The following is a 17,576-nucleotide window of genomic DNA, read 5'->3' on the forward strand; positions in this document are numbered from 1 at the left end:
CAGTTTATTTTTGCAACTGATCAGGCGTCGCTGGCCCTTTGCCGATTTGGCGGCTGTCGGGTGTTAATGACGACCACGCGAATTCACTACTAGGGTTACGCTCTCCAAAACACACAATACAAGTATGCTTACATACTATCTATGTACATTTAAACACACAAGCATATATACATAGATACATACATACTATACAAATGCACAATGTTATTCAATTGCCAATGACTTATTTTCGTAATTTTTATTTACTTCGACGAGCAATTATTTATTATTTTAAAGCTCAACTAATGCATTTGCTTATGGATTTTCGGATATGAAGACGGAAATGCGATTTTAGCTGCGATGGGCCACCGGTCGTATGGCAAAATCTCGCCGCTGGCACGACGTTCTCCTATTTACAATGTATCACTAAAGTTTGTTGCTGTGTTGTTGTTAATTCTAAGCTTTTCTGTGTCCACTGTAGTTCGTGTTGCCTTACTTGCATTATTTTCCATTCAACCGCATTCTCGTTGTGGCCACTTGTATTATTCCGCTCGCGCTCGTTATACCCCCTCCCTGGAAGTCACCGGAATTCTGTGAATGTGCGCCGGCCTGCTGCCATTTTAGCTACTGCTTGTTCTCGTTGCTTTCAGCTGAACTTTTCGTAATGAATTTTGCAATTGGAGCATACGAAAACAGAAACAGAAAAATAAAATAAAAAGAGTGTAATTCAATAACAAGCGAAATGGAAACAATATACACTCGTTTAATGTTTTCGAAGTGATGCCTCCGTGTGGCGTTTGGAAAAAACATGAAAATATGTACAAGAATATTTCGGGGAAGTGCAATTTGAGAGAATTGTTTTGCAACAAACCATACTGTGAAAATAAGATTACTTTCTACAACGCCGTTATTTTGTTATTATTTGCATATAAACATACCATTACATACATATGTTATATGCGAACACATAGAAAGCGACAGACTTCAAGCGACATCTGTCAAATATTAAGATGCACACGTCGCTCTCTGTGTGTTCAGCACATTACTCAGCATAGTATTTTTACATTTTTTAATTCTTCTCTTGAGAGTGGGATTCCTCGCTTGCTTCCTTTGACTCTCTATTTTGATGCTCCCATTGTTCAATGCTAATTCCAGTTGCCAAGACTCTTTGGAGTTTTCGCAGAAATCAGGTAAGGTCCTAAATGCACCACTTTCAATCTGACATTGAATGGCATTTAACATTGTACATTGAGCCGCTGCAACTGCAACTCGAGCACCAACCGCCCAGCTGCTGGAGATGCAATCTCCGATTATTCCTATAACAATAGCAACATTATTCGTTCCTGTCTGTAATTTGAATGTGTGATGTACACATGTTTTCATACAATATTGACGAAGATTAGATCAGTCTGATCGGCCGAGCGAAAACTAAATCGGATTACAATGATAAAAAGAAGGATTAGGCTCAAAGGCCAATGGTAGACTCGTATTGTATGAAGTAATTGGGTAATAAGGAAGAAAAGAAAATTTGGGTTGAGAATTTTACTCGTATTTAAAATAATTTGTGCAAATTATCAATAAATTCATTAGTGCATATAATTGGATATTCTGTTTTCTGCCTTTGTTTTAAAGAACACAATATCTTCCAGTTGAGCTGGCCACCCATATAAAGTCTGTCTTCAAGCACTCATCAAGAACATCTTTAAAAGCAACAACGAGATATAATTTGCCGATTTCATCAGTCTACACAGTGCGTTTGGCTCAACGATTGCAAGCCTTATTTGCTGCTTCTTGATCATACTTTTCCGCTGGCGATCTTAATGACTGCATGAAGAAGTACCTTGCGATGGTGCGCCCTTTAGCAGTTGCGCGGCCCTAGACCGACTTTGGATCGACTGCGTCGAGTGCGTGAAAGGAGGTGTGTCAGCTGCTGTGCTCACCGTTCGCCGTGGATCGCGCTTCATGGGCGGATTTAACTTGTTAGGTGATTAAACACCAACAATAACTGCTTGACCTGTCCGTTGAAGCTGACAGAAAACGCATGTTATGCTGCACAACTCATTAACAGGGTTGGAGCTGCACGGGCTGGCAAGAATCTGCAAAATCATCAAGACTTTGAAGGAAGTGTGCAACAGCCGCCATGTACATAAGTATATCGTTTAGTTGTGCAGCGCAACAAGATATAGAAAGAGTCAAAGGGTAAGAGAATAGTAGGCGTCGCCCCGCTTAATTATTGAAACACCTTTGCGCGGTGAAGAACGAAGTGTGGTTAACGACTTTTAAATCTTTTAAAGTTTAGTCAAGTTCGTCAGTTTTTATAAGGCGCTTTAACGCTGAATTAAACATTTTTCCAAATTTGACCACACACAGTACTAACTGCAATTGACGAAGCTTTATCTCCAGAATACTGTCAATAGCTAACCTACTTAATACGAAATACATTAGCATAAATGAACATAGAAATAAAAGGGCTTCAGTAAGCCATCCGCTTTGATGAGACAGCATTCGTTATTGGAGCAGCTTGTAAAGTACCCAATTGAAATTTAGCACCTCGTAAAGCCGTTGGCAATAAGCACTCGCAAACATCACACCAGCAATGACTAATGTGCAATCATTGATGCATCATTTTAACGGCGCGGCGGCGAGTGCCAAAAATAGCAACCAAGGTGCTCCAAATGGAACTGGAAATGACGAGAAATTCGTCGGTATGTGTCTGCGCTGATAGTAAAAGTCAAATTTACAGATTCCTAACGTATTGGCAAAATGTGGTGGCACTTCTCGACACCGCACTTCTTGAAGCGCGCAGTGTGGCGCAACACGGCGCGCAACGGCGAAACTACATAGGGGCTAATGTGAGGCGTGCACGCGATGCGCTAAAAATAGAGGCAAGCGCTGCTGGTTCACCGGCCGACCGGTGTCGAGACTACACTCGCATTGGAATGCATATCCGGCTAGCCGACCATGCAGTCCTGGCGCTGAGTGGTTGCATGCCACATGCTATTTGCCACGAATAGAATGGGATACCTTGCGCATAAATGCAGAAATGCATATTCAGCGGCAGCATGTGCCGCAGTGCTGCCACCGTGTATGAAATAGGCATGACAAAAAAAATAAAAGCCACAGAAAAATCAATTATTTTACTACAGTGTACACAATTTTTTATAATTTTTGTTGCCCAAATCTTAGCCACTTAATTTTGATGTTTTAATTGAATTGTCACTTTGTTTACGGGCTGCGCTGCCGATCGTCGACCGCCAACCACCAACCGCCTACATGGCGACAACGGCATCATCAATCTCTGCTTGCATGTGTGTGTGTATGCGTTGGGCTGTGGGCGCTTACTCACACGCACACACATGCAAATGAGCACTCATGCCGCCGTTGTGTTCGAGCCGAAACTGAAAGTGTGGGCTGCGCTCATACATAAATGTTGATTAATAAAACAACAACAATTTCGGTTATAAACGCCCAAAATGCCATGTTCGGCTGCTGTTAGTGCCCGACCAGACGAACGGCGTTATTTGTTTGATTTGTTGTTGCTGTTCTCTATACACTTCAGATTGTGAGGTGTGGAATATGTCTGTGGCTTTCGGAAGTACGGCTCAAAGTGCAACCGACCCAAAAACAAATACCAAACTGCAGATAACAATATCTAAATGAAACTATTCACAGTAAATCGAGTGAACAAAAAGCGTGGCGTTGCCGACTGTGAAAAAATTGCTGTCTTTGGAGCATGCAACATTGTTGTCATTTATTGTTCACGCCTTGCGCACGCACCGCCAACATTTCTTCGGTCTTTGGCGGCGCACTTCCACAACAACACCTTGGCATACGGCTTTCACGCCACCGACTACAAATGCACAATGTATATATGTATGTATGTATATATGTGCATGTAAATACCAATTAACGTTTTTCACATCGCTCGCGGATGCCAAATGTATGGCGAGGAAAAAGTGGTTGGTCCCAATATCTTCTGAATGCGAGAAATATTTGTCTGTGTTTTTATTTGTTATTGCCACAATAGGCAAACGCAAAGTGTGATAAATAAATAGTTACGAAATCGGAGACACGAAACATACTTGCAGCTGGTGTTGAATGCCACAATTTTTTTTTCTGTGATTGCAATTTAATGTACTTGCTGGTTTTACAGCGCCTTTGTACATGGAGTTAATGGCGAACCAACTCACATACATACATGCATACACACAAATAAGCATAAATTTGAATTCTGAACTTTTTACCAAAGTAATTTGTCGAAAAATGTACATACATACATACATATGTATTTTGCGATTTACGCAAGAATTATAATGCTGAGTTTTCTGAATTTTGAACTAAACGGACGGGCGTCGTTTAGAAACATTTATACAAATGTACATATCAGACTTATAATTAGCGTTGTTTCTGCGTTTTGTTGAAAAGTGATAATGCAATAAGAGCAACAGCAACATTTCACCACAATTCGATTATTTACTTCCCTCTACACACACACACGCGCACACACAGAGGCGTCGACCGTAGAGCAGTAATTGCTGAAAAGTTGAGTTTCGAGCGCAAAGGCAAAAAACCGCTAGGCAGCTTTTTTGCCGGCCACATTGGCGACCATTCACCGCCGCCGTAGCCGCCACAGCCGCCAACAAAAATAACAATTAGCTATAGCGGCGACAGCTTTGCGCCAATAAAAGCTAAACTATGTTAAAATTAATTAAAATAAAATTGCTTAGGTCAGCTAAAAAGTAATTAATTGTCGAAAATAATTACCTAGTAAGCAAAACAAAAACAAAAGCAAAAGAAAAAAAACGAACAACAAAACAAAATCAAATTGAAAATAAAAACAAAAAACTGAAAATGTACAGTGGAGCTCTCTGGTATGTATTCGGCTTTCGTTGTTGCAATGGCTAAAAAATGGTATTAATTCAAATACACACACACACATATAAAAACGAGTCAGTTTAAAAGAATGCGCATATATTTAAATTGAGTTTTCAAGAAAAACAAACCACAAGCCAGCAATCACTACATGGCGTGTATAATGTGGCAAAAACGCTATCAGTGAGATAATATAAGTTTCTAAAAGCACTTAAAAGACGGACAACAACTTAATTATAGACAGAGTGTGGTGCTAACAAAGTTGTTGCTGTTGTTTTAGTTTTTGTTATTTGTGTTATTGACGGCGCCACAGTCACTACTCACTACTGGGTTGGCACCAGAGCGCCCATTAACGCTTACAATGGATTTGGAGGTTAAGACGTGGGGCCAGGCATGATCGTATTATTGCACACTTTATGGCTTCTTGCTAGAAATATCCACTGTGACCAAGTCCAAGCGTATGTGTGTGTGCGAAAATTCGGACGATTTTTTTTAGATTTACGAAAATTTATGGCTGAATACCAATGCTTTGTTTTTCGAGTGTTTTTATTTTGGCGTTTTTGCTTTGTTTATTTTCAATATATTCTCTATAAGTAGTCCGTATAAAATTTGTCATAATCCAAAAACTAGCAACAAACAGTTGAAATGTTGCAGGGATGATTTTGTGTCAAACAATTTATAATTTTCAATTTACTATAACTGTGTAAAACATTATTTGTGGAAAAGAAAATATTTTCATGCTTTCGTCCAACAGAAACAAATTTGCCTTGTATACATTTTCCTAGCTTTATTAAATTTTCTTCGTTTTCCATTTTGTAGATTCTTACATTTTAGTCAGAGCGCCGAAAATTCGCGGCTAAATGCCCTGTCGATCGATTATTATGATTACAGCGTTGACAGCGACTAATGCGCAGCACTGCCTCTGTACGAGTACTCGCTGTGTTCAAGAGCTGTTTTCGAAAGTTTTCCTTAATTATGTCAAATTGACAGAAATGCAAAAGCACACATCGCTTACGTATGAAATTTCTACATTCGCCATAATAAATTTATATATTATAATGGTACATTATATGCATTTCGTATTTTTATATTTGTAAAATAAATATTTGTAAATAATTAACAGTGACATTTCAATAAACATATCATCACCGCCTAAAAGCAGACCTATACGTATATAACCTCTCTTTGTGTGAAATTGAGCACGAAGATATGTATGTATGTAATTTGGATCATTGTCGTATAAATTTGACAGTTGGAAGTGCTGAACCGTCAATACGTCAGTGATAAACAATTGACTCTTCAAGTGTCCATAAATAACCGCTATTTACATATACATACATATACCGGCACAATATGAAATAGTAATTTCATGCAACTCTTTTCTTTTTAGTGCTGAGTTTGAAGTCGAACTTAGTTTCTTTTTTCTTTCTTTTAAAAGAGAGCACACGTCACGTCAAATGCCACTCGTTGTTTTTCATATAAGTGGAAATATTTATTGGACGTCGCTTAAAACAAATATTTGCACACATTTTCCAGCGCACAAAAAGATTAAAATTGAATTTGAAGAAAAACAACTTGAAAGCATTTAATCAAAAACTCAAAAACGGTCATCATTTAATTGTATGCTCTATATAGGGGAGCCAAACTCCAAACAACTAAAAACTAGAAAAATAAATGAAAATACTCGTGTATAAAATTGAAAAGCCAAAACAAACATGGGCATTAAGGAACGCTGGCGCTACTTGTATACGCCATAAAAACACAACGCGCCAACATAGCCAACGCCATATTTGTCAACTGACCAAAAAGAAAAGCAAACGGTTGGTTGAAAAAATTTTAAAATAAAAATGGCTTTGGAAAATTTTACCAAGGGGGAGAGGAGAGCACATACACATGTACACTCACACACCAACATGCATGACGCGACTGCTTACGATCAGATCTCACATCGTTGCCGTACTCGTGTACAATACTTTGAATGGATAGTTGATTAGCTGATTGATTTGATTGCTGAGTTATTTAGTCAGCATTGTCCAGGTAACGTCATCGCGAAGCCATACAAGTGTCGGCGCTCGCACTGAGCAAAGAGCGACGATCTAAAGGTGACTTGCGCTTCGGGTGCGCTTAAATGCATTATACACATACATATGTCTTTAGGTATTTATATATGTAAGTATGTATGTATGTATGTTGTTGATTTATGAAATGCATGTCGCATGCACCAATTTTGGTTGCACTTACCGCCAAAGCCGAACAAATACTTGTGAAAAAGTAAAAAATTTCCGTTTACTTACATTGCAGCCGGCATAATTTTCGAGAGGGGGCCATAGATCGAACCGATAAGCCCTGCACGACGAAATTGTGCGTATAGGTGTATGCTATAATTTATTAATAAAAAATATAAATACCTATATTTACTTAATGAAAAGTGTATAAATACGAAGTGAAGTTGTTTATGAACTCTTTTTGATCGAAGAAGAGATTGTGTCAGATCAACTGAGTGCACTGTGATTGGGGTGAAAATTTGTGGAGAATTTATGACAGCTCAATGTTTTGAAAAAAAGCCGCTATCATATCAGCTGCTTATATATATGTATGTGTGTAAATGCATATACCTGTGTTTAAGCGTGTATGTGCGCCACTTATTTTCAATTAATTGTTGTTATTTTGTGATTTATGATTATCTTTGCATTCATCCTTATTGAAATATGGCTGAGAACGTTCCGCTCGGTTGTTTAACAATCGTGTGCAAAAAAGGGAATGAGTATAATTTTCAAGGTCGCAAAAGTTCTATTATATTCCACATTCATACATATGTATGTTTCCTTTTGCGCCAACAAGTCAGCCCAAAACTAAATGCTGTTGTTGCTATACCCATCTCCTGCCACCTGTCAAATCTACTACATACATTTGTACGTAATAATTTTCTCACTTCGAGTTTCATTTCCGCTCAAATTTTAAATAAACACAAAATAATGAATGAAATCGTTTGAAATTGAAAATGCAATACCAAAAGCAAGAAAAAATCGCACAAAAATGTAGCGCAGTGAGAAGTGCTCCTATTTCAGCTAGTAGGTTCCAGCTGAGCAGTTCACGCTTATATAATACTAACAGAAACTCATTTTCTAGAAAGCACTCCAAGCTCTACGGGTGGTGTAAGCTGATCATGATACGCTGATCCCACCCGGTAGATATCCCGGTCCCTCAAAACAAAACTTGCGTTGATGAGAACCTACCACGTTTTGGATTTGTTGCACCTGCAATTCATAAATACTCAAAGTCGTGCAATTTGCACTTGGCTATGTGAGGAATATTCCACGCAGCGCAGAATATCGTCCGCGAGTATAATCTGAAAACAACGTCGCCTGATTTTTCTCAAAAATAGTAATAATTGTTGTATACCATATACACCCAGCAACAGGCATCTGGCAAGCGATAGCAGTCAGCAGTTGTGCTCGATTGCATAAAACAGACACGGTCGGGCGTTCAAGTGCAAATACAGACAGTCACTTCCTACACACTGCGCGGTTCCCATTTTAATTTAAAAGGTTTCGGCGTGAAAATTCGATCTTCTTCCTGTGACGAGCCATTATAAGTCAATATGTATGTATATGTACGTATGTTGGGGGCACTATCTATGAATTCATTAGCCATTTAGTAGACAGATATGGACTAACATAAGCACATCGCCGCTACTGCCCCCTCAAGAGTAACGGTACGCAATCGCGTGTGATGTACACATGTCAATGACGAATCGCTTTCGCGTGAACGTGATGAACTGCAAGCGATCAACAATTGCTTTGCCCGCTTGGCAGACGAGTGACTTTTATTCAACATGCTTCCCCTTTCTCGCTCGCCCTCTATCTAATTGTACACTTTCGCTCGCATGCTTTATTGCTATTGCTGCTAATTCATCTTATTATTAATTGACTGAACAAATGTGCTTGTGCTTACCTACATACATACATACTGCTGTATGTATATTGCCACCCAATATAAAGACATATACATTTAAATAAATTGTTGTTGCTGCGGTATGATGATGCAATTTCATGAACAACAAAAACTGAATAAAACGGAAAGTAAAAATCGATTTGTATGTGTGTGCGCATGTATGTATGCACTATCTGTTTGTATGTATGGGCAATGTGATTTGGCACATTTATCGGCTACATGAAATATGCAATGTCTTTGGCTGCCGGCATCGCCTAGCGGCAATTATGACAAGTTCTGCCTACAAATGCACAGTATAGCAAATGTTCTTGTTTACACAATTCAAAGTCAATCAACACGGTTAGATGACACCGCTGACAAGAAAAGTTGCTTCGTTAAAAATTTAAATTTGCTGAAAACTGTTTGTGCCGAAAATTACTAGCCACACGCAGCCACATTTTGTGGCAAGTTCAATTTAGAGTTTTTGCAAAAAATATTTATGAAAATGTCAGGAAATTCGTAATATTAGCAGTTGTCACTAAAGTGCTGGTAGAACACAATTTTCCAAGTGCCAATAATTACACAAGCATTTGCGAATATGCAACAATTTTCTTTTAGATAATTTATGCGTGTAATAAACATACATCAAATACTAAATTCATTATGTCCTTGACTACCCAATGATGTCTCGCGTAGCGCGCCATCAACTGCTCAGCGAAATCATCATTTTCTGCTGATGCCAACTCATTTCCACTTGAGCCATTATTCTCGGCAAACACCTTTATATTTTATTGCATTGCTCATTTAATTGTTATTGCCTAATATTAGTTCACACACATATACATACACAAACACCTATGCACATATGACAGCTGCGAACTCAGCGAAAATTAGAGACACATATTTGAGGCAAGTAACAACAACGTGAGAACTGCGAGAAATTAATAGTTTGAGAAAAATGCTTAATAGCAGGAAAATCGCTGTTAATGTGCACCCAAATTTCAGTTTGATTATATTTTTAATAGCCCGAATAGCCAGAAATAGCTATTAAAGCATTAGCGGCAAATTTCCTATTGTTGTATTTGCGAACGGCAACAACAAATTATGAACAACAATATTTGCGGTGAGTTCAAGCAGTATGCCAACGATGCGGCAAAGTTATTTGAAATATTCAAAAATTCACAAGACTCATTACATGCCCAACCATCCATGTGTGTATTTGTATGTATAGAGCTCTTGTTGCAATCACATGCCGCCGGAATTTTTTTGTGCGCTCTGCCACTTGGCTCTAGTCTAAATTTATTTAATTTTATTTTATTACTGATTTTAATTGTTATCAATTTTGCACGAGTTGGATGTGCATTTGTGTATTTTTGGCTAGCACGCGATATGGGGGCGTGTTGCATGCCGTTTGCAAGCTGCTGACGCTGTGACGTGTTGCAAGTTGTTAATCTGCTGACAATGGGGAGACCAGCTGTCTGTTGTGGCCACACGGTGTTGTTGTAACTTTGTAGCTGTTGTAATGTCGACGTGCCCTTTTGTGGGTGGGTGGGCGTTTCGGTTGCTCGGCGATGCTCGCGCTGTTGCGGTGGCATGCCTTGTAGCTGGGTGGGTGTTTGCCGACGTATTGTTGGTCAAGTGACTGTCAGCACACACCCACTTTTCTTTTTTAAGCAGCACTGCTTCTATAGTCAAACTAAGTGTAGCACATCTGCCCATATGTGTGCATCTGCGAGTGGGTGTATGTGGGTGTGAGTGTGTACGTGCAAATGCAGTTTTGTATGTGGTGGTTCAAGTAAGAGATTGGGTGATTAAAATAAAGTATTTTTAGTTACTCTTGCTTTTTTTGCTTGATTTGTGATTGTGAGTCACACAAAACCACATGCGGCACTGAATTTAGCGCGAACTTTTTAGCTAATATTTCTTATAGCACCTGCTGTCTATGCGGAAGTGTTGACTGCCGATACAAGACAAGTACAGGACCTATTTTGCTATAATTACAGGGCGAAGATCTCTCTCCCTACATAACTTGCGTGGTATATACCCCCTTTAGTAAAACCGATTTGAAAATTAATATTCTTCCTTTCAATTCATACATACATATGTATGTATATATTTCCACTTTACTTGTTTTTGTCAAAAGTGTGCGCCAAACGTTGTTTTTGTTGTTCCCTTCGAAGCAACAGTGACTCATTGTCTCGCCGCTCGTTCTTGCAATTTTTTTAATTTTTTTCTGATCGCTTTTAGTACGCTCACCCCTTGACGGTGGCCGCCCCGCTACAAACGAAAATAGCTTCGCTGCACAAAATATCAGCAATGATTGCTGTCGCGCACAAATTGCATTTACAGACTGCCAAACACACTCGCACACACACACTAGCGCCCTCAAAAATATGTAAACATATGTGTATTTGGCTTAATAAATTCAGCAACAACAACTAGAGCGCATGCATCATTGTTAGCTGCGGCTTTTACTTATTACTTGTGGCATGCCGCATGCGGCTGCAGCCAGTACATGTGCGGCACAAGTCACATGTGACGAGTGGCCGCGGCGGCAGCAAAATCCATTTAAATGTGCCGTACTGTCTGTAAGATCCGTATCAGTTTGGGGAAGCGAAGCAACGCCGCAGCCTCATGCACCCATGCACACATACATGCTTACATAAATATGTATATATATTTGCGTAAGTTGACGTAGGCAGTAAGAAACCGCGCTAAGCTAATAATACTGAGCACTCAAACAAATTCACATTGACAAACCGTTCGCAATCAAAGAGTTTTCATTTTCTGACGAAGCACAAATGAAATGCCGCAACGAATTTGCTGTGGATGCTGCTGCCACAGCTGCCGCCGTTTCTACTTTTGTTATTGTTGTCCTATATTTCAATATGTACATGTATGTACGTATGTAGATGTGTACATGTTTTGGGTGTATATGGCGGAATTTAAATTAAAAAAAAGATCACTACACTTTGATAATTAATGCAGAACAAGAATGTGGCATGATACACAAGTGCAGCACACACGACATGCGCAACCGGCTGACACACAAACAATGCAAAATGCAACAACATGTGGAGAGGAGTGCATCAGTAGTCGCGCCAAAGATTCTTAGACTTAGATGGAAATATCCGTGTCTTACAAATACGCATACATAGAAATAAGTATATGCATGAAATTCCGGTAAGGGGCGCGGTACCTTAAGTGAACCTTCGCCACCTTGGAATTGTGCGCATTTTCGCTTCTCGTCTCTTGCGCCTCGCCAATTGGCACTCTAAATTTTTACATTTCGCCATTAGCATTTGTCATATATACACACATTAACTTTAACTTGGCCATTAAAATTAATATTTCGCACTTGCGCACACATCCTAAACCATACACATGCCACTCCAGTGGTAAGCACACAACGTGTCCCCCTTGGAGCCACCCATCTTTTATAGATATATGTACAAGTATGTACATAAGGCTACGGCTTTTTGTTGCAGTTGTTGCATGCGCCTCCGCAGTTCCCCAGCAGCACAACCTATCCACAGAGTGCGGATGCGAACGATGTAGGTGGCTCACCCGATGACACTAACCACCAACATCCCACTAACTAAGAAACTAAGTAAGTGCCCACAAATGTACATATGTATGAATGTATATACATACGTGTGTAAGTATGTATGTAGGTGTACTAGTCAAACAGCGCAACAAGTAGGCATGTGAGCAAAAATACCAAATGAAAAAACAAAAACAAAGCAAATAAAGTGAAAATCAAAGCAAATATGCCACAACCACACACGCACACGAAGATATGGAGTACATCCATACATACAGCCAGTAGCCGGACTATGCCATCCCACCACTGGCCGCCATCAGCCGCCGACACAGTTGAGCCTGTTAGTTTGTTAGGCAATCAGCTTTCTTAGTTAGAAGCGCACAAGTCATTGAACCACAAGCACTGCAACATGTGGAACGCACCAGCCAGCACAACCGTCAATGCTGTCTGTCGCAACAGCTTAGCTGGCTGGCCAATGTGGAGTTTAGGTGGCGGGCAGGCAGGGCGACTGATTGGTAGTGAATTGCGGGGCATTTATGGCAATTGGATGCCAATTTATGGCGCGGCATGCATACATACATACTAATCGCTGCATTTTTAGAGGAAGACGAGCGAACGCATACGCCGTCCATAGGAATAATAGCAGCGACGAATGGATGGATGGTTGAATACGCGAGTAACTAATAAAAGAAAAAGAGGAGTAAAGCGGCATGCATTTTTCATGGCATTATGGCGGTGAGTCTGTTGCACTGGGAAGTCATGCCACAGTGGCTACTTTCACTTGAAACGGCAGTTAATACTTGTAAATATCAACATAAACTGTGGAGATTTTCAGCCCAATAGAGTGGAGGCTTGCCTGCTAGAATTAAGGGCATAATTTGGGTCATGAGCCACGATAACAATAAAAAGCATGTAATCCAAAGAGCAAATACGTGCGAAATAAAGTTATAAAATTTAAAATTAATTTCTCTCAAGATTATATAGCAGTGTTAGAAGTGTGTCAGAAGCTCTAGTGCGCGCAAACATGAGGCTGTAATATAATTTTACTCAGAATGCAACTCTGAGATGACGAAATGGTAATATCACCATTTAAAATATAAAAACTCGTCAATCCTAATGAACAACTACAAAGCCAAACACGAAATGAGGAGAAAATTTAATAATTATAGTCAACAAAAACACATACGAGTACTAAGCCAAAAAGGAAAAACAACAAAGTCTGTTGCAATTCGACACCTTGTGGGCTTTTAGTGTTTCCTCTGCCCACACATGTGAGGCAGCAAGCGCAAGAAAAAACTGAACTCACTAAACACATAACAAAAACCATACACCAACCAAGACCAAAGGAACCGCGCTGACAGGAGGCTGGAGGATGGAGCGCGAATGTGGGAGCACGGCCTAATGGGTCGCCAAGTACAAGACAAAGAGTAGGCTGACTGCAGTATCGAAAGTCAGGTGTAGCGACGCACAGCCAAATGACGCATGTATGTATGTATATTAGCAGCCATGAGATGACAAACGAGACGCAGAGGGCAGCAAGTCTCTTGAAGGCAGGTAGGCCGACCGCTCGAGAAACGCCAACTTGGAACTAGCTAGGCTCTTGAACCCTTGACTCTGACTTGACTACGTTGGCTGACTAACTGTTTGACTTTGTGGGAAAGATGTCATAAAACGTTTAGCAACTAAATAATACCAAATAATATGGAAACCAATGTAAACGCAAATCGGAAAACCATAATATACTCATAAATGGAAAATGAAACGTCAAACATTGGCAACAAGGAAGCACTAGTTACTAAATTGTGGCCCAAAGTCTAGTCGCTAGACTCATTAATCAATAAGACATTAAACCACCTACCATCATGTGGTGACCAAATTCTGCCTATTGATAGCTAGCGTGCCAAAGTTGCCGAATTTCCGCTGCAATCAGCACAAGAGATCGCGACCTCAAGTCCGCAACTGGCGTTGATCCGTAGCGTTAAACGCTGAAACAGTTGGATCAGCCGTCTCAGGTCTGGCATAGGTGAACAGCGAACAACTCTTAATGATGACGCGTGCTTCACACCTTAGCACAGGTTTGAGTAAGAGTTTAACAGACCCACGATGACGGCAACGACGACGGTAACTGCCGTGTTTGAACAGTTGCACCAGTGGCGTTGCTTGCGAAATTTTAATTGCAATGCACAAAAAGACAACGAAATATTGGAAATCGCATAATCATGTGAGCGTCGAATAGTGTATGTGCCATTGGTGCTGCTGCCGCACATATTGCAAATCAGTTAAGCACATTTTAACACCTCCTCAATTGCAATTGCCGCCTGCCGGACGACCACCGACGACTGTTGAATGGCGGCTGCTTGTCGCCTGTCTAAACATCCGTCCGGTCGATCGGCCAGTAAAGTAGTCATGTGTATGCACACATATGTATACCTCTCGTTAGTTAGTTTGTATGTACGTACCAATAATGGTTTGTTGCCTATCTGTCTGCCCTTCCGGCGCAGTGTGTTTGGGTGTCGATCTGTCTGTCTGCACGACCACTCAAAAGCACGTCTGCATGAATGAATGCTCGTACACGCCGTCGCACACATTTACGGCATGTCTGTATGTAGGTCTGCATTAATGAGCCGAGCGAAGTGCGTGGTAAGACACGGATCGCACCGCCAAATAACAAATCAAAGTCGCAATAAAAACACATCTACTAAAAGTCCAAAATCAATTCATTAATTTAACACCAACAGCCGAAAGCTAAAGCGATAACAACAACAACAAACTTAACAAATGTTCGAAACATGGAGCAAATGCGGCCTAAATATTGAATGAAATCGAAAAGTGCGTAGCCGTAGCTTGGCACTTTAATGCTTGATATATTATTACGGTCCCATATAGACATACGTACAAACGTTAGGTATTTTTGTATGTATATGTTTTTCGTTTTATTGTCTTATATCATTTCATTCATTCAATCTGGTTTGTCCAAACTTAAGCGAACGCATAGTGGGACGAGCAGTTAGTCGGTCGAGCGGTATACACGCACACCCATGTGTTATTTATAATACCTGTATGTATTGCTTGGGCGAGCAATTTCATTGATTGATCCATTCATTCATATACATATGTATGTATATGTATGCATATTAACGAAATTTTAAATTAGCCCACAAAGGAAGTTAACGCCTGAAGAAATCACTTTGCGTTTGTGGAACCTGTTCGCCTACAGACGAAAGCATGAAATACTCTTCTCATGTCAAATTTATCCAGCATCAGGGTAGGAGAGCGTACAACAGAGGACAGCGTATTTGATGAATAGTTATTCCATCAGCAGCGAAAACAGAGAGACTACTAAAAACTGATTTCTCTCAATGAAATTCATTTAATCACAATGGATTTTAACTGCAGTACATTTATTCCAACGATGGTAGTATTATTTATTGTTAAACAGCGGTTACCGTTCATTCGATTCATTGTAATCATGGAAGTCATGTTAGTGACGCCATTCGATGACGCATCCCAAGTGTGCAGCCTCATTTGGAAATCATAGCTGCGAAATGAATTTATAATTGAAATGCGAGCAGATTACAAATTTCTGTTTAACACCCATTTTTCCGCCAATGGCAAGTCGAATCGATGCGGCGGGTGGGTGGTCAGGGTATCCCACGAAAAGGTGCGCACTTCATTGACTTCCTCGGCATCAGCCGAATGAGAACAAAATATTAAGTGACAGCTGTTCTAATTGCGCACAATATCGTGTATACATCTATATGTACATATATAGGTTTACACATATTTTATGTGCCTGAACTGCAACGCCCTGGTTCCTTCGCTTAGGCACAACGCTCTGAGTGTGTGGCTGAATAACGGCTGAAATCTGAAATGTGCGCAAATAGCGAAGTTATGTGAACGAAATCCAATGATCTAAAAACTACTCGGAACGTGAATTTTCACAGAAACCGTAGATTTGTTGGAGATAGGCGAGCGTTCCTACACACACACAACCGACCACACGTTCTTATAAACAAATGTCAGTCTGTCCGAAAAGCCTCTTACGCTCTGAGCTAATCTCCAGTTCATAAATATTTACTAATATACAAACGGATACGTGCTGGTGGAAGGTGGAAACAAAAGAATTCTTCTGTTGAGAAAAACGCAGAATAACGAATCGTGAGGAAAAGAAAAACCTGTGAAAAACTGTCTGTAGGTAGACAAATTGGCACCATTAGGTAGTTATAGAAATAAAGAAAAACATGCGGAAGACGAGAACTGCAAATGGGTAATATTGTGCTTGTCCCACACACGTTTGACCGCCGCCAATACGAACTTCGATAAAATCGGGCACAAAATAATGACTTTCCAAAGCGCCCGCGCACAAACCACACACTATGCAGAAGAACATAAAAATGTGGTGAGTAGCCACAGATCGTACGCCGCGCACCATCACCATGATACACACGCACTTAAAGCCCCGTTTAATCGCCCATTTGGTGGTTCCTATCACCACGCGGGTATATGCGTTGGTCAAGCTCCAGTTGGAACTTTGGAGACAGCGTGGCCACAATCGACATTACGGAAATGAAATTAATAAGTCATTTAATGAACCTGCGGCACCGCAGTGGAACTGTGCGCAGCCGTTGCATCGAAAGCAGAAACAATAACAATAACAAAAAGCAATCACAGCTCTTGGTGAGCATTAGAAAACCTGTCATGTCGACGACTAACTGTCTGTCAAGTCCGACAACAATAAACATACGCGTGTGTACTAGCACATACTATAGTTATGGCTGTCCGTATGGCTGCGTGAGCAGACCCGTATGAGCGACTCCGGTAAGCAGTAATGTATTGTTAGTACGACTTCCCGCTGAGTATGCACAATCATTAGGGAATTCCCAAATATCCGCATGGTGAGCGCTCTTGTGACCTAGCAGTGGCACAGGTCAACTTTGCGACCGTTTTTCAATGAAACGATCTATTGTCCAAATTCAGGACTTCCCGTCTACGTATGTACGTGTGTTCGTTTGTGTACATGCGCATATGTCCGGGCGTGACAGTGTGTTGTGCGCAGGTATTTAGCTCGAAATATGTGCAATCACTGCTTGCGCTAGCATCTGTGTGGCATCAAATGTGGGAAATACCGCAATTATGCGCAAAGCAACAACAAAGAACATAGAATAAAGACGAGCACGGGAATTCCACCAACTGTTTGAAGAAAGGTTGAGCCACCCAGGTACACACACACCGCTGTAGGCATGCATGT

General features: G+C 40.5%; 1 protein-coding gene across 4 annotated transcripts in view; it reads right to left on the reverse strand.

The window, feature by feature from the left end:
• Positions 1-17,576, reverse strand: part of LOC105225527 (dorsal-ventral patterning protein Sog) — a 73,264-nt gene that overhangs the window by 36,295 nt on the left and 19,393 nt on the right. The gene's annotated exons all lie outside the window — the stretch shown is intronic.

The sequence above is a fragment of the Bactrocera dorsalis genome, unplaced genomic scaffold, assembly GCF_023373825.1.
Source record: "Bactrocera dorsalis isolate Fly_Bdor unplaced genomic scaffold, ASM2337382v1 BdCtg015, whole genome shotgun sequence".
NCBI classification, from domain to species: domain Eukaryota; kingdom Metazoa; phylum Arthropoda; class Insecta; order Diptera; family Tephritidae; genus Bactrocera; species Bactrocera dorsalis.